At 46.5% G+C, this 25,312-nt stretch overlaps 1 long non-coding RNA gene across 3 annotated transcripts; it reads left to right on the top strand.

Annotated features, from left to right (window-relative positions):
• The first annotated feature begins 1,295 nt into the window (after positions 1–1,295).
• Positions 1,296–24,732, top strand: LOC146347764 (uncharacterized). 3 transcript variants are annotated; one of them, XR_014790417.1, is made up of 3 exons: positions 1,296–19,461; positions 21,551–21,687; positions 24,045–24,732. It is a non-coding gene; the product is annotated as an uncharacterized LOC146347764 (long non-coding RNA). The 3 variants fall into 3 exon arrangements; XR_014790416.1 differs by having other exon boundaries at positions 1,296–19,470; XR_014790415.1 differs by having other exon boundaries at positions 1,296–21,130.
• The last annotated feature ends 580 nt before the right edge of the window (positions 24,733–25,312 follow it).

Raw genomic sequence — 25,312 nt, 5'->3', positions numbered from 1 at the left:
CTGTTGTTTTAACTTAACTGATAATGGCAATGCTGTAGATGAACAGATCAACAAGCTGCACAATATAGTAGCTAACAAAACAATAAGACAAAACAATTAGCTCAATTAGTTAACCCCTTGGCTTCCAGATCTTAGCTAGCTTAAAAGCATTGTTCATCCTAATTCTACCAGTATTGTTCATAAAAGTTCTGTTATGTCTCTGCGTTCCTTGTCTTATGCGCTGTTTAACCAATCTGTTTTATGTCTCAGCTAGTAAAACTGCTGCCCTCTACGCTCTAATAGCCCAACAAAAGGCTAAGTAATATGTATGTCACAAAAAGCTTTGTATAGTTATCAGTAATGCTATAATTGTAATGAAATTATGCATTTAAGGGGGGAATGTAGCAGCCATATCGGGGGTCAGACTAAGTAGCCTCATGCAGTCTCATGCTTCATGTTCTTGCTGAGCTCTTTCTCCCTTGAATATATTGTTGTAAGCTGACGAGACACAGGAATTCCTTATCTTGTCAAAGGTCATACAACTGTATATCTTGTTCTCTGCTGTTCTCTCCTTATCATGGCTACCCTATAACCCAGTTCTTGTATTATAAACAATAGTGCTAAGAGAAGAAATGTTGAGGATTGCAACCCCATGCGGGAGGAAGAGGAGGAGCCATTTCATATATGTCACAATGTCTATAAAACCAATGTGCTAATGTAAATCGGGGCTTCTGGCTCTTTGGAAACGATTCCAGCCTTAAGCCCGCGCGTTAAATAAAGAATCTCTTTTTCCTTCACTCCGTGGTCTCTCTGACTCAGGGTTCTGCAACAGCTGCTCAACCAATAAGAGAGGCTCCCCCCCGCCCTTTTTTCTTTCCCCTGAGAGTCCAGATGCACCTGCATTTCAGGAGCAAGCCTCATTGAGCACAATGGGAGTTACTTCCGAGCAGACACATGTATGCTTGTGCTGGGAATGGGTGGGGGGGAGAACACAAGGACGGGAAACCAGCCCCCATTTTAACCCACAGGATCTCTATAAGGAAGGGTCAAAGTTAGGGATGGCGGAGAATTCCGCCACGGACCCCAATGAGGCTGGATTCAAAAGAATCCGGCCTCCGGAGTCCGTGGCGGAACGGAGTACTTACCTCCGCCTCCCTGTGGAATCCTCCTCAGCCAAATCCTCCCCGCCGGCAGCTCCATAGCGACAGTGATACGGCCGCCATTGCCGTGCCGTATCACTGGCTAAGGGCTTACTCCGGACACAAATGGCGTATTGAGTGCCATTTGCGGCCATAAAGCTCTTAGATTAAGCTAAATGCAGCCATAAATGGCTGCATTTAGCTTAATCTAAGAGCTTTATGGCCGCAAATGGCACCCAGTATGCCATTTGCATCCGGAATGAGCCATCAGGCAGCGATACGGCACGGCAATGGCAGCCGTATCGCTGGTGCTATGGAGCCAGCGGCCAGCTCCGCAGAATCGGCGCAGAGTGGAGCCAGCCGAAGAGAATTCCAAGGGGAGGATCGCTGCCCCATAAGGGTGGATTCCCCACTGGAGCAGCAGGTAGGGAATCCGCCCATCCCTAGTCGAAGTAGTTACTTCCTAAGGCAATAAACCCAACAAATGAGAATCAGAGCCTCCAGATCGCGCTTTACCGCAGTTAGGGAACTGGGCTTTAAACTGTGCCATGTCAGTTGAGGGGGATCTCTGTAAGTACTGATGTGGGCATTCAGAGGGCAAGCCTCATTGACCACAATGGGAGATACTCCTGAGGAGACACTAATGGGTTTATGCAGGGATGGGAAGCACCCCTTGACTGGGGTCACGGTGAAAGGCATACCCCTGGGCAGGGCTAGCATACCCGAGGTCAGTACGGAGGTTGGGGGACACATCAACTATACCAAGGAGAACCCGACTTAAGGAAAAGAATTAGACTTTAAGCAGTCGCAGGAAATCTGTTTTTTCCCTGATAAGCTTTGGGGTGGCTGCTGGATGGCCACAACCTCTCAACACACAGCCAGCTGGTAGTAAATCGCTGGTGGACCCCCCCCCCCCCGGTGGCTAAACCCAAAGGCAGAGGAAGGGTAGCAGCCAAGTCCTTCAAGACAGAGTTCCATAGCCCTAAATGGCATTTCAGCATGCCAGGCTTTTAACAGCCTGACATGCAGAAATGTAACAGATGAGGCATTTTCTACTGCTTAACTCCATGCAAAGAAAAGCTTATTCATTTGCTAAATTTCTGCACAGGAGGCAGCAGTCACCCAAGTTTCTTCTGAGGTGATTGAAGGAGATGCTGGGTGGTTTGTTTGTTTTTTGTGGTTTTTAATGTGCCTTAGGAAAAGACTTCTTCAGCAGACTTCTTTACAATCTTTTTGATTACATGCTTTCCTCAGGCTATTAATTAAAAAGCAACTTCAGTATATTGTGACATGGGAGTTAACGCTACTGAAGCCCTAAGGGTCAGATTAACAGCAAGGACATGCTCACACCAACACAGCACTTTGACATTGGTGTTTATAACTTTGTACTGGTTTGTATTACTATTTACATAGATGAGGCAGGTCAGATTAAACAAATGTAGTTTTATAAGCCTCAGTGACAATCAAGGCCAGCAGGGGGCCCCAGAGAACTGTTTACATACTTCCAGGAGCCTCAAAGGTCTTATCTATACCAATAAACCTTTCTATTAGACTAATTGCCCTAATTTTCCCAGAGTACCCTGGGAGCTGTAGTTCTATGAGAGAGAGCACGGTAGTGGCTAAACTGGTTTAGGTTTGTAGATATACGCAAGGAGAAGCAGAGTGTCACGACAACGCTTTCCACAGGCAGCAGTAGAGATGTTAAATGTCCAGAAATTTTGAAACCAAGGGAAAAAAACCATCCCCCCCTTTTTTTTCCCAGAAAAAAAACCCTGGAAATTTGGGGAAAATTGAAAAATAAGCAATACTTATTCTTTCAGCACTCTTTACGGATCTAAAGCCCCTTCATGGATCACTGCCTTGTTGTGGCGAAGGGGCTTGAGTAACTCAGTGAAGCCATAAGCTATGCCGTGCAGGGCCAACCAAGACGGACAGGTCATGGCAGAGAGTTCTGACAAAATGTGGTCCACTGGAGAAGGAAATGGCAACCCACTCCAGTATTCTTGCCAAGAAAACCCCATGGAACGTATCACAAGGCTAAAAGAGATGATGCCGGAAGATGAGCCCCTCAGGTCGGAAGGTGTCCAATATACTACTGGGGAAGAGCAGAGGGAATTTCCAAGTAGTGCCAGAAAAAGTGAAGTGGCTGGGCCAAAGCCAAAAGGACACTCAGCAGTGGATGTGTCTGGTGGTGAAAAGAAAATCCAATGCTGCAAAGAACAATATTGTTTAGGACCCTGGAATGTCAGATAAATGAATCAAGGTAAGCTGGAGGTGGTCAAACATGAGATGGCAAGATGGAACATCGACATCTTGGGAATCAGCGAACTAAAATGGACAAGCATGGGCGAATTTAATTCAGGTGACCATTATATCTACTACTGTGGGCAAGAATCCCTTAGAAGAAATGGAGTAGCACTCGTAGTCAATAAAAGGGTGGGAAAAGCGGTACTGGGGTACAATCTCAAAAACGATAGAATCATCTCAGTACGAATCCAAGGCAAACCATTCAACATCACGGTAATTCAAGTCTATGCCCCAACCACTGATGCCAGAGAAGCTGAGGTTGATCGGTTCTGTGAAGACCTACAACACCTTCCAGAACTAACACCAAAAAAAGATGTCCTTTTCATCATAGGGGATTGGAATGCTAAAGTAGGAAGTCAAGAAATCACCGGGATAACAGGCAAGCATGGCCTTGGTGTACAAAATGAAGCAGGACAAAGGCTAATAGAGTTTTGCCAAGAGAACACGCTGATCATAGCAAACACTCTTTTCCAACAGCACAGGAGGCAACTCTAGACGTGGACATCACCAGATGGTCAATATAGAAATCAGATTGATTATGTCCTTTGCAGCCAAACACAGAGAAGCACTATACAGTCAGTAAAAACAGACCTGGAGCTGACTGTGACTCAGATCATGAGCTTCTTGTTGCAAAATTTCAGCTTAAATTGAAGAATGTAGGGAAAACCACTAAACCATTCAGGTATGACCTAAATCATATCCCTTATGAATATACAGTGGAGGTGACGAATAGATTTAAGGGATTAGACCTGATAGACAGAGTGCCTGAGGAACTCTGGACGGAGGTCCGTAACATTGTTCAGGAGGCAGCAACTCAATCCATCCCAAAGAAAAAGAAATGCAAGAAAGCAAAGTGGCTGTCTGATGAGGCTTTACAAGTCGCTGACGAAAGAAGGGAAGCGAAAAGCAAGGGAGAAAGGGGAATGCAGAGTTCCAGAGAATAGCAAGGAGAGACAAGAAGGCCTTCTTAAATGAACAATGCAAAGAAATCGAGGAAAACAACAGAATGGGAAAGATTAGAGATCTTTTCAAGAAAATCAGAGATCTCAAGGGAACGTTTTGTGCAAAGACGGTCATGACAAAGGACAAAGAAGGCAGGGACCTAACAGAAGCAGATGAGATTAAGAAGAGGTGGCAAGAATACACAGAAGAACTATACAGGAAAGATCTGAATGTCCCTGATAGCCATGATAGTGCGGTCACTGAACTTGAGCTGGACATCCTAGAGAGTGAAGTCAAGTGGGCCTTAGGAAGCATTAGTAACAACAAAGCTAGCAGAGATGACAGCATTCCAGCTGAGCTATTTAAAATCCTAAAAGATGATGCTGTTAAAGTGCTGCACTCAATATGCCAACACATTTGGAACACTCAACAGTGGCCACAAGACTGGAAAAAGTCAGTTTACATTCCAATTCCAAAGAAGGGCAATTCCAAAGACTGCTCAAACTACCGTACAATTACGCTCATTTCACATGCCAGCAAGGTTATGCTCAACATCCTACAAGCTAGGCTTCAGCAGTATGTGAACCGAGAACTACCGGAAGTACAAGCTGGGTTTCGAAGAGGCAGAGGTACTAGAGATCAAATCGCCAGCATTCGCTGGATCATGGAGAAAGCAAGAGAATTCCAGAAAAACGTCTATTTCTGCTTCATTGACTATGCTAAAGGTGTGGATCACAACAAACTGTGGCAATTCTTAAAGAGATGGGAGTACCAGACCACCTTACCTGTCTACTGAGAAACCTGTACGAGGGTCAAGAAGCAACAGTAAGAACCAGACATGGAACAACCGATTGGTTCAAAATTGGGAAAGGAGTATGACAAGGCTGTATGTTGTCGCCCTGCTTATTTAACTTATATGCAGAGTACATCATGAGAAACGCCGGGTTGGATGAATCACAGGTCGGAATTAAGATTGCCGGGAGAATTATCAACAACCTCAGATACGCAGATGATACCACCCTAATGGCAGAAAGCGAAGAGGATCTCAAGAGCCTCTTGTTGAGGGTGAAAGTGGAGAGTGCAAAAGCTGGATTGAAACTCAACATTAAAAAAACCAAGATCATGGCATCTGGCCCCATCACTTCCTGGCATATAGAAGGGGAAGAAATGGAAGCAGTGACAGATTTTATTTTCTTGGGCTCCAAGATCACCACAGACGGTGACTGTAGCCATGAAATTAAAAGACGCTTGCTCCTTGGGAGGAAAGCTATGGCAAACCTAGACAGCATAGTAAGAAGCAGAGACATCACCTTGCCGACAAAGGTTTGTATAATCAAAGCTATGGTTTTCCCAGTAGCAACGTATGGCTGTGAGAGCTGGACTATACGGAAGGCTGAGCGCCAAAGAATTGATGCTTTCGAACTGTGGTGCTGGAGAAGACTCTTACGAGTCCCCTGGACTGCAAGGAGGTCAAATCAGTCCATCCTCAAGGAAATCAACCCTGAGTGCTCATGGAAGGACAGATACTGAAGCTGAAGCTCAAATATTTTGGCCACCTAATGCGAAGAGAAAACTCCCTGGAAAAGACCCTGATGCTGGGAAAGATTGAAGGCCAAAGGAGAAGGGGACGGCAGAGGATGAGATGGCTAGATAGCATCACCGATGCAATGAATATGAACTTGAGCACACTCCAGGAGAGAGCGGAGGACAGGAAGGCCTGGCGTGCTATGGTCCATGGGGTCACGAAGAGTCGGACACGACTTAACGACTGAACAACAACAACGGATCTAAAGTCACGTTGTTGCTTTAGGACAGCCTTCCCCAACCTGGTGCCTTCCAGATATTTTGGACTTCAGCTCCCATCTAGCCTCAGGCAACAATAAATGTAGAACTACATTAACTGACTGCTACAGCATCTAACCAGAACAAGCCCAGAAACACAGGCTTCCGTAGAAAAAAACACAAACAGTCAAGAATGCACATTTTCTTCCATATTATGATATGGTGACCCTACTCGCATGTTGGGAAACTAAGCATGACTTAGAGCATTCCTAAATGTCTGTCAGTAAAAGATACACTAGATCAATCATTTTAATAAGAAATGGGAGAAATAATTATGCTAGGCATTTTACAGAGGGGATTAAAATAGCATTTCCCTCCATGGCTTCATTATTTCCAGACATTTTACATCTCCAATCTTTCTATAAAACTATATAGTTTTTTAGAAATCATTTGTGGGGAGTACAGGCTGGGTAACAATATATAAACACCATACCTTAAATTCTAAAAGAAAATATTTCATAATCCAAAATTGTTCAATTGGGGGGAGGGGGAACCAAAAGTGGTCCTTGGGGAAAAAAACACAATTTTTTCCCTGAATTCTTCTGGGCCTTCACATCGCTAGGCAGAAGTTGCCCTGACAGTGAGGGAGCCTCTAGGTGAAAGAGAATGCTTTCTCCCCACAAGAGAAGGCCTTGTTCACAGCTATTACAGCCAGCGCTTGTTGACTCAACTCACAGTATGAACGTGTGAGCCAACTGACTCTTTTGAAAACTCATGGTGAAGCAACTTCTGTGACAGCTGATTCACACATTCAAACTGCAACTTGATGCCGCAGTCAAGCGATAACCGGCATTTGTGAAATGGCTTCTCGCGACTGTGATCCTGGAAAAATCTGTTCTGAGCCAGGAGAAATCTTGACTGAGCAGTTCAGGTGGGTGAAGACGGGAGCGCTGCCGCCTCTTTGGTGGGAGGATAGGTATTTTAAACCAAAGTGGCTTCTGTTCTTAAAACAAGCTCTCGTTCTTAAAATGGACATTGTCATACCACATATTTTAAAAGCCCGTTTCCCTACCCCCATCCCCACCCCCTACGCCAAGTACACCTAGTGACCCCACTCCAGTTACAGCCCTTGATCCTATGGAGATAAGAGCGGGGGCAACACAGAGTCCCAAACGTTATTTAGCCTCCTTTGGATTTTAACGCTGCTGAGAAAATAATGTTCTTGTGTCCTTGTCCCAAGCACTTTGCTGACAAAACAGACTCCACAAATGCCTCAAGCAATTCCTAGGATCAGCGAAGAATGAAAAGCCCTGGACTAGTTGTCAGCACCAGTTCTGCCACTTACTTGTCTCCATCTTCTGGTGACTCAGCTGTAGGAAACAAGGAGAAAGGAGGCCTTTGCCACCTTTGCAGCAGATAGAGGAAACACAGCCGACATGGAAGTAAACCTGGGTGTAAATGGGACCAGTTCTTCATGCAAGGACAGCCTCCAGCCTCTGTCATTCCTGTGTCATGCTGGTTATAAATGACTCCTCCTTGGGTCTGGAACGTGCTTTGTGCTTCCTTCTGAATCTGATCTATACATGATGCTGAATGAGATGCTAGCATCCAAAGGCAGCAGCGTTGCTGGCTTATGACTAGGGGTACTTGAGGAATTTGATCCTTATGAATTCCAGTGCAAACTGAGTCGACCTGCAACTCTTGGACTAACATGTGGGTCAGAAGTCCCTTGTGCACCAGCTCAAATCCAAACAACAGACTTTTTAATCAGTACTTAATCCTCAGAACTAGACAATGGCACACAATTGAATGGACAGAAATTGAAATCTGGCACATTAATAAGCAATGGCCATTTTTCCCTCTAGGGTGAGGTGGCATCCTTAGGAACGTTCCTCACTATAAACCTCTCTCTCCTTGAAGAAAGAAACAAAATGCCATGTAAATATATAGTGTATACTTTATAAATATAAAAATGAAGGATCCTGTAGAGGGCAGCAGTGTGTGACTTATAAAAGCATTCAGGCAGGTTCAGGTAGCCAAGGCAGCCACACCGTTTAGGTAAGTAAGCTCAAGCTGGGATGGCTTTAAGATTTCCATAGTTTAGTGGAAGGAGATTCTGGTAGTTCTGCTCCTCTCCTCTCTTCCACAGGTCTCAAAAAGCCTCTTAGACTCATGTGTCAAATCCAGCCCTGGTGCCTCTGAATTCTTCAGACAAGCCCTAATAGAGATGGCTGTACCTTTAGGAACCTGTGGCCCTCCAAATGTTGTTGGACTCCAACTCCCATAATCCCTAGCTAGCATGGCCAGTGGTCAAGGATTATGGGAGTTCTGGTCCAACAACATCTGGAGGGCCACAGGTTCCCCACCCCTACCGCTTTAGGAGAAGGGCCATAGCTCAGTGGCAGAGGCCATGCTTTGCAAGTATAAGGTCCCAGGTTGAAACCTCAGTATCCCCAGTTAGTCTGCAGTCCTTAATACACTAAGAAATACACCCCATTATCACAGAGGGACTTAACTTTCAAGTAAGCATGGGAAGAAAGCATGCTTGTGTGGTGCAGTGGTTGGGCTAGGACAGGGGGAGGCTTCGTTTCAATCCCTGCTCAGCTGTAAAGTGACCTTGGGGCAGTCACTATCTCTAAGCTAACCTACCTTGCACGACTGTTGTAAAGACTAAGGAATGGAGAACCATGTACACTACATTGAGCTCTTTGGAGGAAAGGTGGGGCGTAAATATCAGAAATAATAATAATAATAATAATAATAATAATGTGCTGTTAATGGATCTCAGATAGTAAGGTTGGGACAGTCTTCCGGAGAAGGGAGCCACTGCCAGTCAGATCAAGGGTCTGACTCAGTATAACGCAGCTTCAGATATTCACCCACAGTTGTCTCCTTAGAACATCACATCCTTCACCTGCCGATATGGCAGCATTAACTTTTATTGCCAGCTTATCCCTGACCTTTTTGAAAGCGGGATAAAGGGGAAATGTGTGGGAGACGTCCTGGAGGTTGACAACATTGTGTAAAGGACCTGCAAACTTCCATGAGTGACCAATCAAGAGTGTGCAATAAATTGCTTGTGTATAGAGACATCCTATGTCTTTCTTCCTTACTGCACTGTCTTTCCTGCGGAAAGAAATTTATTTTGTATGCTGGAGCATTCAGTCATTCAAGACATACACCTTGGCACCTGTACTGTGAAATGGTACAGTTCCAGGGAAGATGCATTGTTGATTCCTCTGCACGTGTAGATGGGCTCTTAGGCAGCTGCCTACTGTTATCTCCTGGCAAGTTCAGTTCTGCCCATGAAGGGGGGGGGGGAATAGCAACCTATCTTCCAGGTTTTAGGGGGCCTTTCGCAGGGCCCAAGCATAGGGGAAGGAAAGGTTCACTTTATTGGGGCCCAGAGATCCGGTAGAGGGGGCTAGGTTGCAATGCCATTGCCACAAGGAAAAAGGTTGAGGCTAAATTGCAGGTCATGTCCCTATTGCCCAGATATTGTGAGATGTTCTGGAGCCAAAAAAGCAACACTGAACAGTAAGTTGCTGCCACCAGGCCCTTCTCTAGAACAGATGTGCTTATCCAGTTAAAGGAGGACTTTGAGTTTGAGAGACAAGAGAGATTTGTGCTTCCCTATGTGACATGCTCTCTCAAGAACTACCCGTTCCAGAGTTCCTTGTCGCTAGGCAGGAAAGAGGGACACTGCCAGGATTAAGCCCAAGCTCCCTGGTTTTGTTTGGGACTCTGATTCAGATTTGGAGGCAGAGCTAGGAGAAGCCCAGCCCAGAGAGGGAGCAGGGGAGGAGATTCCCAGGGCTGTCCAAGAGGCAGGGATGAATCTTCCCAGGGGCTTATCGAACAGGAGGCCCAGGTTCAGAGACTCATCCCCCCTCTCTATGGGAACTCACCCTTTGTCAGCGGGCGAGGGAGGATGGGAACTGACAGACGCCAGAGTTCGGCGCAGAGTTAAGCGGGTGGAGTTGAGAGGAGGTGTGAGGCGGTCTGCCACATTGGCTCCCCCATAAAAGTTGGGTCAGAAGGACCCTCCCTGAAGGAGGAGCCCGGTAAAAGCCTGGGCACAGCAGGAAACCATCCATTTGAGTTGACAGGCAACTGCCTTGCTTTGTTTAGGCATAATGCTACAAGTGTGAAGAGGTGTTATTAACTGAATAAAGGTTTTCTGAATTGCACAGCAAGTCTCTGTTGCCTCACTACTCAGCAGGAGGGCTTAGCATTCCCTGACAGACAGGTGGACATTGCACCAAACAAAGATGGCTGTCCAGTTTACTACATAAGGGCAGCCATCTTTTTTTCCTGCACAATTATCCAGGAAGGATCAGCACGTAATGATCTACAGCCACTTCCTGGAGCAATTTCACAGGCTTTTTCCAACTGTGCAGCTGGTGCCATGATTTCTAGCTGCTCCAAGCACTTGAACCTGCAAAAAAGAAAGGGGGAACAAACTCTAAACGGCAGCCCTCAGAGCACCTCGTAAACTGAAAGTAGTCAACTCGAACCTTGCTGTGGTAATATTAGTAAAACTGTGGCCCGATCCACACATCTACACTAGGGGTGGGGGGAATATGACTGTGTGCTAGGCTGGCCTCTTACTCCTTATTAAAAACAGGGGAAATGCAACACCAAAAAGAAGACAAGAGAGGGCACTGATCTGGAAAATGCTTGCATATGCAAATTTATATGCAGATGTGCAAATTCAGAAATAATAACTATTATTTAAATAGAAATACCAGTCATCTCACTGTAGTCAAGAAGACTGACCAGGTGACCTGTTGCCTGCTCAGTCTGCTGTCAAACACCTGTTGATGGGCAACTTCAAGGCCCCTGCTGCTCTCCCTCTGAACGGCTCTTTGGCTTTAAACCAGACTTGGACAGCCCATCAAATAGAGGGTGCCTTCAAAGAGGGAGCAACCTTCTGCCAGCTCTCCAAAATAGAGGGTTGTCCTCTGTAATATAGGACACCTGGCCATCCTATGCACAGCACCTCTTTATGCATGTGGTCCTTCATTCAGCTAGGGATGTGAATGTGGAAGCCTATGTCCATGCACATCTGGCCCCTACTTGCATTGGGGTTCAAGTCTATGGTATAGAAATGCCCGTCTGTACCATAAGGCTCTCAGGATACTTGTGAAGCCAATTATCAGTCTGGTTCAGATTCTCTCTTTTTAATTATAGTTTTCTCTGACCGCTGTGCAATTTTGCATAAGCTGCACTCCTTGCTGAGTGCATTGGAAAATGTATCATGGGGTGCACAGGAATGATTTACCTACCTACAGCAATCTGTGGCCCTAGGCGTTGGATGCAGACCTCAGGGTAATTTGAAAAGCCCGCTGTATGCAATGAGTTCAGACCTCTGGCAAGTGTGATGTGCCCCTTCCCTGGCAGCCCACTGGGCAGGGAGGAAGGGGGGGGAGGGGGAGAGAGAAAGAGAGAGGTGTTCCTGTCCACTTTTGGCTCTGGTGCCATCCATGCGGGCTTTGGCTCTTGGAAGACTACCCCAGGACTGGCACCAACAGTAGGCATGGTGAGGTATCTCCGAGGGCCCACAGTCAACACCCCCTGGACTAGCTCCTCTTCTTCAACACTGCAACCTCCTTGTTCACCTGCCTCTCACTCTGGCCCAGGCAATGGCAGTGGTGAGGAGGAACAGCAGTGTATGCCACTAACTGCTTGCTCACTGGGTCTCTGCCTGTTGCGCGAGCAAGTGGTAGAAGTGGTGAGAAAGAGGAGGAGCAACAGGAGCTGGTGACAACAGCGGCAAGAAGGTAGTCATTGAGGGAGGTGGCCCATGGAGAGTGTCTTGCCCCCTGCAGCCAGCACTGGACTGCCCTGAGGGAATGCCACCCTCAACAGCAAAAAAGGTTCTTTTGGCTACCCTACAGATTCATCTGGTGCAAAGTCAGTTTGGCAATTCTGGATGCCACAGATTTGCCAGACCTGTGTGTTATTACCATTCACCATACACAGACAACAGTACATTTCCCCCCCATGGATACAGCCACAGAACTAATAGAAAAAACTCCTGCAAGTTTATGCAGTAACTGCGTCATTCTATAAATGTCTACCAAGCATAGTTGTCTTGGCCTGTTTCCAGGTCAGGCAGAGGGAGTTCATCTGGAAATAAACCAGGTCAGTCACAGCCAGAATGAAAATACTGGGTCGTGCAGTGCCAGGCTGCAATGTAGGATGTTATGATTTGGTTGGGGAATTTTTAATGGAAGCATATTTTGGGATGGAAAAGATCCCACCACAATCTGGTTAGTCCCACGCCATGCTCTGAGGCAAGCTACTTGCTATATCAAAAGCAACTGTCACAAACAAACAAACCCTGGCCCATTGCTTTCCGCAGAGTCAACGTTTCATTGTAAGCTCCTTGGGGCAGTGAATTGTCTTTTTCGTTTATGAAAATGTATCATGTATGTTGATGACAATGTGTATGTATAAATGAACCAGAAGCAAGGGAGTCAATGTAAAAGTCAACAATGAAAACAAGAGGGAAATATCCATAGGTGCTACAAAAGGTTGCCTCTGCTTCTGGAGCTGACCTGATGTGTTTTGAGCCTCTTCAAGTCTTTTCTCAAGAGCATCTGTGTCAGCTTGTTTTCCATGGCCTTCCGTCTCTCTACCAGAGAGAGGCTTACAATGTGTTGTGTCCATTATAGGAGTAGAAGGGTGTCTCTACACAAGCGATTTATTGCACGTTCGTCATTGGCCACTCACGGAAGTTTGCGGGTCCTTTACACAATGTCGTCAACCTCCAAGACATCTTCCGCCCCTTTTCCTATTTATCCCGCTTTTGAAAAGATCAGAGATAAGCTGGAATATAAAAACCCCGCAGGATATCGGCAGTGTGAAATGCCAGCATAGCGTGATGAACTTGCAGAGGAAGGACTTTCCTTGATTCAAACCACATGTAGGCCATGTAAATGCTTGAGCACATTTCTCAACTGCAGGCCAATTGGAGGGAGAAGAGGGTAAAATGCCTTCCTGCAACAAAGGGAGACAGATCTGATCCCCCACACCACCAAGCTCAGAGCACCCCATTAAGTTCAATAGGGCTTACTCCCAAGTAAGTGTGCCTAGGTTTGCAGACTTACAGCATAATCTTACATCTACTCAGAAGTAAGTCACAGCTTTCCTGGGGGCTTTGAGGAAACAGTTCAGCACAAGTTAAGGAAAACAAGGCTCCCCACCCCTGCTCCTTGCACACATGCCAGGGAGGAGGGAGGCACTCCCTTGATTCAAACCACGTTTCTGCCATGTAAAGGAGCCCCTCCTAATCCTGCAAAGAACTGAAAGCAGAAAGCCCCAGTAAGGTTGCAGCGACACCCAAAATAATTTTCCCTAGATGTTTCTGTTTTACCCTGGTTTTCCTCCATACGTACATTCCACAATCCCATGACAGCACAGAAAAGCACAGAAGGCAGTAGTACTGGATGCAAAACTCAACTTCCTGATAACCTCAGCTTTCGATTAAAAGCAACAACAACCTACATTTACACGCCTGTGTTGTCTCTAGTCTCTAGCATCAGAGGCCATGTGCTTCTGAAAATGAGCTGCTGAGAGCAACAACAGCTGCTGCCCTCATGCCCTGGTTGTGAGGTTTCTGGGAGCATCTGTTTGGCCAAGAGGGCGCTGGACTCAACGGGCCCCTGGTCTGATCCAGCAGGACCTGTGCTCAAATGATAGGGGCGGGGGGAGAGAACACAGAGGCCATTAATGAAATCCAAGGAGGTGATGTTGGTACAGATAAACGAGGACAGCATGAATGTCCTACAGTATGTTAGCAACAGTTCAAAATATATCTCAGCAGCTGCTGTCTGTGAAGTGGCAGGCTGTGCGCTGCATGCTGCCACAGTGTTCGTGCACCCAGAGACAAGATGCATCCCACACATACACAAAGAGAGACAGATTAAACTTCTACAAACCCTGGGGAGGGAGATGAACCCTAGAGGATGACAACCCTAGCCATTTTAATAAGGCATCTACAGAAGGGGGGGAAAGGTGCAACTAGTTATTCACCAGCACAGGTATCAGCAAATAGGAATAGCCGGAGAACATGGTAACCTTCCAACCAGTGCTTTTTTTCTGGAGAAAAAGGTATCGGAACTCTTGGATTATGCTTTCTCAGGAGTAGATGAAAATTAAATTGTAATGAAAAGCATTAAAATAGTGGACAAACACTGTGTGTGTGTGTGTGAGAGAGAGAGAGAGAGAGAAAGAGAGAGAGAGAGAGAAGGTGCTGGAACTCAGTTCCAGTGAGTTCCACCAGAAAAAAGCACTGCTTCCAACTCACTCACACTCTTGAGGGTGGAATTACACATTACCAGAAACACGGGGCTGCCGCTGAAATCCGCATTCCTGTGTCAAGTTTGTTGAAATTCCCTGTGATAGTATGTGTGCTGTTGGATGGCCTTCCTTCAGGACAGAAGACCCAAGCCTCTAAGGTTCAACCTTCATGGAAACAGACATGCGGACTGAACACCAGAAGTGGCATTACAAGAACGAGCCTCAAGCTCATGCACTCCTTCCTTCTCTTTCCCTCATGCCAAGACTCGAAACTCATCCAAACCTGCCAAACTATGGCCTGCACAAACCAGGATTATAAACCATGTTCAAACCATAGTGTGATGATACATCTAAATAGCCTCACAGAGACATAGTTTCCAGGAAGGCAGGTGCATAAGAACTGGCGGTACAGGGATGTACTGAGAAATAAACAGAACAAGAAAGGTGGGAGGGGAGGGAGTTGATGTCCCAAGGAGGAAGATCTGGGGAATGCAAATTGTAGTTCTAAACTGATCCCTATTTATACCTTGGGGGAGAGCCTCCTGGGTGTCTCTTTCATTTGGTAGCCCGTTTGGCCAAATTGTTCACCGTGGCCCAGTCTATTTCAACTGTAGTACTGAATGAATATGGCAAAATAATACTAATTCTGGCCCACATACTACAGTCCTTCCCCTCCTTTCATAATCTGTAGTAACATTACCACATACTGGGCAAGTTAGCATGTCACTTTAAGCCATGGTGGTTTATAAGCTACTGCGAAACCTCACATGATCGGACAAATAAACTATGCAGAGTAATTTATCCTCCCCACCCTCTGTAGTCCTCCCGCCCAGCCAGGATGGTTTCCCAGCTTCCTTTGTGCTGGATACCATTTCCCGCCAACCCTCACAACACAACTGCATCACGTTCCTCTCTCCGATTGGTCAGCTGCGCACTCAAGTGCGTCTTCGTCTGTCTCTGCCTTGTCGCCACCGATCTCACCCCGGGGTCTATCCTTACCCACTTCCCAGCAACCCCATCCTGCTGCCTATTTCCTCACCACCCGCAGCCAATGATGTGTAGCACAGAAACACGGAACACAATGACATCATATCATGCAGGAAGTGCTAATGAAAGTACTGAGGGATATGGGGCAAGTTTGCCCCCTGCAGCAAGTCCAAGAATACCAACAGCCTGCAAGTTTTCTCCACCTTTTCCTTGTTAAGCGACTGATTGCAATTTTTCATAGAATCATAGAAAAGTAGAGTTGGAAGGGGCCTATACGGCCACTGAGTCCATCCCCCTGCTCAATGCAGGAATTCAAGTCAGAGCATCCCTGACAGATGGCTGTCCAGCTTCATCTTGAAAGCCTCCAGTGTGGGAGAGCCCACCACCTCCCTAGGGAATTGGTTCCATGGTTGTACTGCTCTAACAGTCAGGAAATTTTTCTTGATATTCAGCTGGAATCTGGCTTCCTGTAACTTGAGCCCATTATTCCGGGTCCTGCGCTCTGGGATGATCGAGAAGAGTTTTCCCCTTGCTAGCAGCTTTGGGAATATATTCTCTGTAAAATGAATAAAATTTATAACGACGGAATTATGAAGACAAAGGCTCAAGGCCTTTTTTTACAAGTAGGACATTTTGTTTCCCACCCTTCCTCCAAGGAGTCCCTATAGTAGTGCCCGGTTTTCCCAATGTTATCCCCACAGCAAACCTGTGAGGTAGGCTAGGCTGAGAAATAGCAGCTGGCATGAAGAAAGCCTCGGCTGCTCTTCACTTGGGGTTGTTGCAGGTTCAAAATGCCTTTTTAGCTTTGGCTTGGCTTGCGTGGGAGGAAGTGACTGAGGTACACAATAAAGGGGGTTTGGGACCAGGGTCTATGCTCAAGAATCCCCCAGGCTGCAAATTAGTTATTATTATGAATTATTATAATATTTTTTATCTTGCCCTTCCTCCAAGGAACTCAGCGGGTTGCCTGCCCCCATTTATCCTCAAGACTTCTCTGAAGTAGGTTCAACTAAAAGTGGGTGACTGGCCAAAGGTCCCCCATGTTTGAGGAAGGGATTCAAAACCAGGTCTTCTTCCCCAGTCCAAGCCCAACTTTCTATCCATTGTGTTGGTGTGCAGCCCTAGAAAAAGTTCATTTCAGTTAAAGCCTCCCTTTGAAGAAAGACTCTCAGGTAATGTGTGTAACCTCAAGGTTAGTCACAACACTGCAAGATACCACCTTTTGGGTGGTCATGTGGACATTTTGTACTCCCCCTCCCCTCCTTTTACTTTTTCTTACAGAACTGTTGAGGTTTTCTTTGGGCAGCCTTTGCTTGGGTGTAATGTGCATTATGAGCCCTTGCAGTGGGGTGAGCTCCAAACCCAAGTAGTGTGTTCAGCCAGGTTCACCACTCCTCAGCCCTGCATTTAGAAGGTGCGTGTGAGTAAATCTACAAAAGTGAATAAATCAGTGGTTCGATTGCACCCATCAGGGAAAGTGCAGTAAAAGGGCTGGCCTGAGGGAATCAAATCTTGATCTCCTGTTTCCAAGTCCAACAACAGGCCCCAGCTGGAGGCATTATCCTCAGAATTTTACTGCTTCCCATTTACTAGCTAGCGAATGGCATGAAGCAATTAGGCGGCCCAGGGTCCCCAGTACCTTTTAGCGGGTGACCTTTTCACCTCATTACCTATTGGTGCTATTTATTTTTACAGCGTTCCCCCCCCCCCCCCGGAACTATTGAGTTCTGTCCTTTACACTACCCCCAAGAGGCGTCTCTGGATGGTGCATCCAGCACTGTCATGACCTCAACCCCTCCCCAAGAACGTCTCCCAGCCTCCTCTCTTGCACTAATCCAACATTAATCTGCCTTTTGCCACCCCTCACTTCTCAAATCAAGGCCAGACAGCCCCTGGGCATCAATCAATCTCAGACAATACGTCCCTGCATCTCCATCTGAACGCAAAAAGAGGAACAAAAGAGAAATCCAGCCACATCAGCTGCATCCATCCAGGATGGCCACTTTGGAATAAGATGAATGCCCAGACACACACGTGTGCACACACGTGCAATAGGCCACAGATTTGTGCATTTTAATGCAATAAACTTCCAATCAAATTCTACATCCAAATAAACAAAAATGTTATTTTGCATATATTTGCTCAACGTGTATAATTTTGTTAGAATTATACTTTGCATTTCATCTACACACACACACCATTCCACCCAAAGGCCAAAGGGCTTTTTGTAGGATAAATGGCCCTGTCAGTTCAACTTCCAACATCTGTGACAGGTACCTGTTCAAACTTCCCTTGAAACCTGCAAGGATGGCAATGCCATAACCTTCCCCAAATGTCCTGGTCAACCATCGATTTTTCCCAGAGCCACACTGACTGGGGAGTGGGGACTGAGGGCATGGCAAAATGCCCTATCCCTCCATAAAGTGCTGCCCTAGGCAGCTCTCTAGGCAGATTCAGGGGGCCCTCCAGATTTCATTCCATAGGGGGATGCCTCCCCCATGGAATTGGAGAAACAAACAGCCTCGGGGAGAAAATCCTTGCATGGACTGTTCAGCCAAGTTGAATACCCAGCAAGGAAAGGCAGATATGAAGAATCCGTGCAACAGTGTGGGTAGTGAGAGTAGGAGGAAGCTATGGGGCTGAATAATGTTTATTTTCTTTCTTTTTAAGGCAGAAGGAAAGACTGCTTTGCTGCCCTTAGGTGATGTTGTCTTGGGAACCGGAAAGTGCATATAGGGGGGAAAGAGGGAGAGATTGTCTCCTGGAAATATGATCCAAAGAGTAAAGCTCCTGGGATTTACACCAGGGGCTACTGCTGCTGTGGCTATATAATTTCACTCAGGGGAGCCATTAAGACAGAGTGAAATGGTTAAAGGAGTGAGAAGAGACTGCAGCCTCCTCAGTTTGGCAACACAAAATGGCCAAACAGAGCTTCGGAACTAAATAGGAAAAGATCCTTAGCAAGCAAATCCAAAGCGAGGCCGGGTCCTGGCATTTTTCAGTGCTCTCTAGGCAGAAATTAATTTAGCTCCCTTTGCACTGGATCTGGCGACGGTGTTGTCCTCCTCAAGGATCTTGCTGATAGCAACCCATTTCCTGCTCCATGTAACTAAGCAGAAGAAAAGGGCTGCGATGGGGAAAACTTGAAGGAAAAGGTGCCTCTCCCCACAAAAAAAGCAAACATCTTTTCCTGACTGCAGCCCCCTTCAGCCCTGGGAGCAAACAAAAGAGCCTGAGCCTGCAAAGGAGGAACTTTGTGTGAGAGCCAATGGCATTCCCTTGTGAGAGTTTCCCAAATAGCAGCAGCAAATAAGAACAGCCTGACTGGATTAGAAGGGGCCATGTAAACCAGCATGTGCTTTCCCTCAGTAGCCAAGGAGATGCCTCTGGAAAGCCCACAAGCCGGGCTTGGAAGGCAGTCGCCGCTGCTGCACCCTAGCAACTGGTACCCAGGGGCATATACTGCCCCTGAACCTGGAGGTTCTATATATCCACAAAGACCGATGACTGTTGTTAAGATCTGCCTCCTGTGCATTTACCTGTTCCCCTTTTAAAGCCATCTAGGTGAGTGGCCATCACCACATCCCGTGGCAGCAAATTCCATATTATTAATTATGTGCTAGATTAGGAATTTCAGGGGCAGGGTTGTCTGTCTTGAATCTACTGCCAGGTTGCTTCCAGATGAGACTTTTGTAGCACTATCGTCCTGTTTCATTCATGGAATTTTACTGGGGGGCACAGACATCAGTGCCTTCTACTTGTATACATCCCATGTTTTCCTATCACTTTTTCCTTTCTTTTTTTTATTACCGCAGAAAATCCATTAGGGAAGAAAAGGGCATAAGACCATAAGAAGAGCCCTGCTGGATCAGACCAAGAGCCCATCTAGTCCAGCATTCTGTTCACACAGTGGCCAACCAGCTGTCAACTGGGAACCCACAAGCAGGACCCACGAGTACAGCAGCACCCTCCTGCCCACGTCCCCCAGCAACTGGTGTACATAGGCTCACTGCCTCTGGTACTGGAGGTAGCAGATAGCCCTCAAGACTAGTAGCCATTCTTCCAGGATTTTGTCTAACCCCCTTTTTAAAGCCATCCAAATTGGTGGCCCTCACTACATCCTGTGGTAGTGAGTTCCATAGTTTAACTATGTGCTGTGTGAAGAAGTCCTTCCTTTGATCTGTCCTGATGGAAAGACAGAATAGCTGCTCAAGGCTTCTAGTTGGCAGTGCTAGGATCCCTCCAGAAAGCACACTGGATTTCTTCTGTTTCTCTCCCCTCCCCCATCTTCCTTTTTCTTTCTCTCCTTTCTGTGCCCCATACCACTTGACTCCCTTTCAGACTCCAAATGTTTGCACAGAGGTGCTGAAATTACTTCATTGAGACTTTTGGTATAGCAGCCCAGGATGCTAAGGGGGGGAGGAGTAAGCAACGCCCTCACACACAACCTCCTGGCCAGGGCTTCCTTCAGCACTCTGAAACCTCGAGGCCAGAGGAAGACAACCTCCATTCCAAAGAACCTTTTCACCCACAGGAGCGACTGCCAATGCAGGCTGTCTAATTAATGTCAGTGGAGGCAGGTAGCTCCGATGTCGCAGAGGGGGGGGAATCCGCTCCGGGTTTCAGTCAGAACCTGTCAGAACTCTAAAGGAGCTATCCAGGAATTCTGACTGAAACCCACAGTGGCTTCACTGGCCCACTGACATCAGAGCCACCAGCCTCCACTGATTAATGTGTTTGCGCTACTGTTCACACATTACATTTTCAACCTAGAAACAACATTCTGGGCCTGTCCGCATGATATGGACAGGGAAATAACCCACCATGGCTTATTTCCCCACCATGTGTGCTGGCCACATGCCAGGGGGGATTTGCATAATTTTCCTTGCCGGCACAGTTTGCTGTGTTGTGTGAACCTGGGGAAGATGGCTGAACAAGCCACCCCGGGTTTGCATGACATAGCAAGCAAGCAAGCCGCACCAGGAAGGGTAATTATGCAAAAATCCCCCCAACACGCAACCAGCACACACAGTGGGAGAAATTAGCCACCGTGGCTTATTTCCCCCTCTGTGATCATGCGAACATGATCAAGGTATGAACTGGCCCCTGAAACAAACCTCCATTTGGAAATGTGTGTGTATGTTATACAGGTACATCCATAGTGGCAGGATTGGCTGCAAGCTGCAACTCCTAGTTGAGTGAACAGCAGTAGAGGGCAAACTCACGTTTGCTGTTGTATAATGTTTGGAATGGGCCTTCAGAGAAGCACGCATCACAAAGAGCCGTGTGAATTGCCAGGAAACCAAGGAAAATAGCAAGAATAGTCACAATGGCATATAGCTGTGAAGAAGCCCCTTCCAAGGTGGGGAAGGAATGTCTGTGTCGGTACAAGGCCCCCCCCACTTTCAAAGTGGTGCACTTTGTTTTAGTTGCATCAGCTGCCCATTTGGAGAAGTGTTGTGTTTCCGTGGTTCCTCCCTGCCTCAGGGTGATGCCTTGGGCCTGGGCCAGGCTTGGCACATCTCCCACTGCCCTGCTGGCTCCCCACAGCAACACCACAGAGACAAAACAGCAGCTCCTCCTTTCCCACTCACAGCCAGTCTGGCGGGCCAACCCTGCGCTCCTCCTTCCTGCTTGCCTTGACCTGTTCTGATCTGCTCCAGGACTCTGGCTCCCAAGTTTCCCTGGTAATAGATTGTCAGCAGGCGGGGAAAGCTGGAAATGGAAACATTGAGGACTGTGGTGGATGACACCAAAGAGACCGCCACCACTCTCAGATTTATCACAGGGGCCAAAAGCCAGGAGGGAAGGGAAGGGCAAGGCAAGATGCCACGTGGGACATGGACAGGAAATTCTACTCCCCAGCCAGCCAGCCAGCTAGCCCTGGCTTACAGCTCCAGAGCCAGAGGGGGAAGGAGAGAGACAGTTGCAATAATATTATTTCTTCCTCCAGCTGCACCTCATCCTTCCTCTCCAGCATGTGTGAGAACAGAAGGCTAACAGGAGCTCGGTGTACAGGGCCATCTGAGGCTGCGTACAGTCACACCCTTCCATCCTAGGTTAACTAGTCCAGAACAACTAACCCTTTCCTATTTCTGTCTACACAGGCATAAACTGGGATTCCAATCACTGTTCCACTTTTTTCAACACAAGCTCAGTTCAGAATGTTTCAAATCTACATCAGCGACTGTGTATTGTGCCTTCTGGATTGGGTCCACCAGAACTCCTTGCTGAAATAGTCTCTGTAAGCAATCATTCACTGAATTTTGTTCATGTTATATGCCTGAGTGAAGGGTCCTGCTTTATAAGTAGTATAAAAGGCTGTCATCTTGTGCATGTTGGCATTATGACAGCAAAAAAGGCCCTTCCTTTTACACCTCTATCTGCATAAGAGAACAGGTTTGCTAAGGATGCTTTGCCCAACCTGGTGCCCTCCAGAGGTTTTGGACTACACCTCCCATCAGTCCAAGCCCACATAGACAATGTTCAGGGGTGATGGGACTTGTAGCCCAAAACATCTGGAAGGCATGAGGTTGGGGAAGGCTGTACTAAGCGGTAAGCACAGGGGCAGGGAGGGGAGAGGTTTGTGGGTGCCATTGAAGGCCCCAGCGGGCACCATGGAGCCCACGGGTGCCTCATTGGGGACCCCTGGCCTACATTATGTTTATACCATAACTCTGCGGAAGCACAGAAAAGTGACAGCATGTTTTATTGCTTGCAGAATGCAGTTATTACTTGCAGAATGTAGTTTTATTACTTGTAGAATGCAGTTTCCTGTGAACCAGTCTTTTTTTTTTTTTTTTTAAGCAAGTTTCCAACTGCTAATTCTAACATATTACCAGCTGGGAGGGATGATGTAGATCTGGGAAGTGGTATGAGGGGGATAGTTACCCCCCCCACACACACCCCTATGGCACCACTGCTTCAATCAAATTCAGACCATCACCAACATGGCTTCTCTTATGTAAAAACTAAAATGATAGGGGGGTCGATCATAGATTTCCTGAGTCTCATCTAGTTTGACTCTCAGAAGCAAGAGGAGTTGCTGAATAAGATTTCTAGAGCACGTGATTTGGTGTCCTATAGCTGTTTGCTCCTCCTTATCAGCATCTTTCTAGAGTTCCTAATGCCAGTGGGGGCTGGTGGCTCCAATTTCAGTGGGGCTGTGATTCCATTCTGGAGAACCTGGTTCTCTAACGGAGCTATCCAAGGTGCTGAAACTATTTTGGGGTTAGGGTTCAGGACCTTGGATAGCTCCTTTACAGGTCTGGCTGGTTCTGGCTGAAACCCAGAACGGATTCACAGTCCCACCAAAATCGGAGCTACCAGCCTCCACTGCCTATCACTACCAATCAAAATATATTGTGCAGCTATTCCATCTTTTTCTCCTTAATGGATTTTCTGTGGCAAGTAAAATACGTAAGAAGCCATGAAAACACACAGGAGGGTTAGAAATGGAAGGCGGCAATGTCTGGACCCTTGTGAAATTCCATGAACGAGGCAGGGCAATTGCACATTAAACGCCTTGTCTGGAAGCTCCCTCAGAAGAAAGTACGTGAACTGTCAAAAGTGCAGAATTATAGAACATTAGTTGGGACCTGTGCTGAATGAAGGGCACTGGCCCCCAATTATTTTTCAAAATGTTAGCATAAACCTTTAAAGACAAACATGGCCTGTGTGAAGGTTTGAGGCCTACAGAGGCAAAGGGGGAAAAGGTCAGGCATAGAGGCCTGGAGTTTTCTGTTGGGAGGAAGTAACCCTGAGAAGAGTAGTTTCATTTCTCCAGTTAAGTGTCTGTTTCATTTCTCCACTTAGGTTTCATTTCTTCAGGTTTAAAGCAATACTTTTGGTTTTGAGGGAGGAAGATATATAAAGAGAGAGCCAGTAAGAGCAAAGAGAGAGCCTGAAGTGAGAGCAGAGTCTGAAGAGGTTGCTGAAAGAAGCAGCCTAGAAAAATCTATGCATAGCTAGGGTAAAGGAACGTATGTTTTGCAAATTTTCTTTTTTTTTTAATGCATTTTGTAACAGTCAGTTCTATTGTGTAAATACCTTTAGTTGTAATTTGTTTGCTTTAAATCCACTAGGAAACTGTTGTGGTTAAACCCTGTGTCTAGAGTGTCAGTCACCCCACATCTACAGCCTTAACCCCACGTTACTGGGAAGGGGAAGTTTAAAAGAAGGCAGGTGGGACACTTAAGGAGGCAAGAGATCCTTAAGGAGTTGCTCAGGGGGTCCAGATCATAAGGGAACCTTGACAGCCAGACTCCAGGATACCTCAAGAAGCACCTTCTCTAAAAAAGATCTGTGTTGAATGAAAGACATTTATCCTGGTCCCCTGAAAACTGAGGTCTTTCTCTGAATGCTGCTGTCCCTGTTAGATATCTGACTGTAGGACACAGAGGGCAAGGCCTTTTTCAATGGTGGAGCCTTCACTATATTTTAAGTTTCAAGAAAATGGCTAAGACTTTTCTATTCCTGCAGATGTTTGAATGTAGTGGCTGAGGTTTTTTTAATTTTATTTTTTACCCAAGAAGCAGCTATGCTGATTTTATGCTGTTTGTCTCCATTTATTAATTTTAATCTGTTCTCTCATTTTAACAGGGACCCAATCCAGTTACAGTGGTTGGGACTAAGAGACCAATCCTATGGCCCCTAGGCTGGAGGGGGGGGATAGGATACTTTGGATTCCTGGATCTGAAGCTGGAGACAGCACTCAAATCCAGGAGTCCGAGCTCCCCACCCCCTTCCCCTCGCAGCCGGCATGGAGAGCAATGTGAACAATGTGTTCAATGTGAACAGGACTGCAATCTTAAGACCTCATCAGTGACAGGAGGCTTCTGTGTTTGGCTTCTTCCAGTAGTACTTCATCTTGGGCAAGTCATCTGCTGTATCCCACCCTCGGGAATCTCTTGGAAGAATGCCAGTCGTACCACTATACATCCATCCAAGAATGAGAGACTGGAAAATTAATTTCCCTGCTGGAAATTAAATTGGAATTTTGGCTGCAGGCAAAGACACCCCCTGCTCAACCCCAAGTGACAAAGACACAGACACCTCTGATCAGCTGGAGACCAGTGGCAAAGAATAGGAAGATAAATAAGCAAGCAATTAGGAAACGGAGAGACTCACAAGGGAGTAGGAGCTATAGTATTGCTTCCTTTAAGGGGAATCTTAATCTTGCTAAACCGTGTCATGTCTCCCTTCATCTCGTCCTTGATACCTCTTTGAACGAGAAATATTATCCATGGTGATTTCTGTATATGTGACCAATTATAGAGCAAGACTGGAATTTATGTTTGGTTTCTATCACCCCATCTTAACCATGTTAGACTGCAATATCCAAAGACCCTTTCTCATGTGTGCATGTGTGTGTATGTAAAGTGCTATGTATATCAGTGATGTTTTATAAATAAGAATGCTAATACTAAGAACTTCAATGGGACCTGGGCCAGAATTACACATTGTCATTCCAACACATTTCCAAACCAAATGGGACTGGGAAGAGGGCAAAGTGGAGGGCAGGTGATGTGTCTGCTTAATCCTTTCACCACCTGCTGATTCCTCACTCACAACCCTTCCCTCAGGCTCTCCTCCCCCACCCTCCTCAGGTTTATTTCTAGTCAGAACCTGGCTGGGTGACAAATGAAGGGGAAACTATCTGAGTGGGAGAAAAGAATTAAGTGATGGAAGAGCTGAGCACCCCCTCCTGCCCTCTGATTCTCCCTAGAACTGCCTACTCCATCCCTGCATCTGTGTACAAGAGTAGGAACCCCATGTTTGCTTCCTAGTGTACAGTTGTGTCCAGGGATGTATGAAAATTTCATTCATGTTCACAAATCATCTGAAAACGTCAGGTTTGTAATCCAGTG

Source organism: Heloderma suspectum, chromosome 4 (assembly GCF_057233095.1).
Source record: "Heloderma suspectum isolate Gila_16-S chromosome 4, 16-S_ref, whole genome shotgun sequence".
Lineage (NCBI taxonomy): Eukaryota > Metazoa > Chordata > Lepidosauria > Squamata > Helodermatidae > Heloderma > Heloderma suspectum.
Note: the sequence above shows the minus strand (reverse complement) of the source record. Positions and strands in the feature narration are given on the sequence as shown.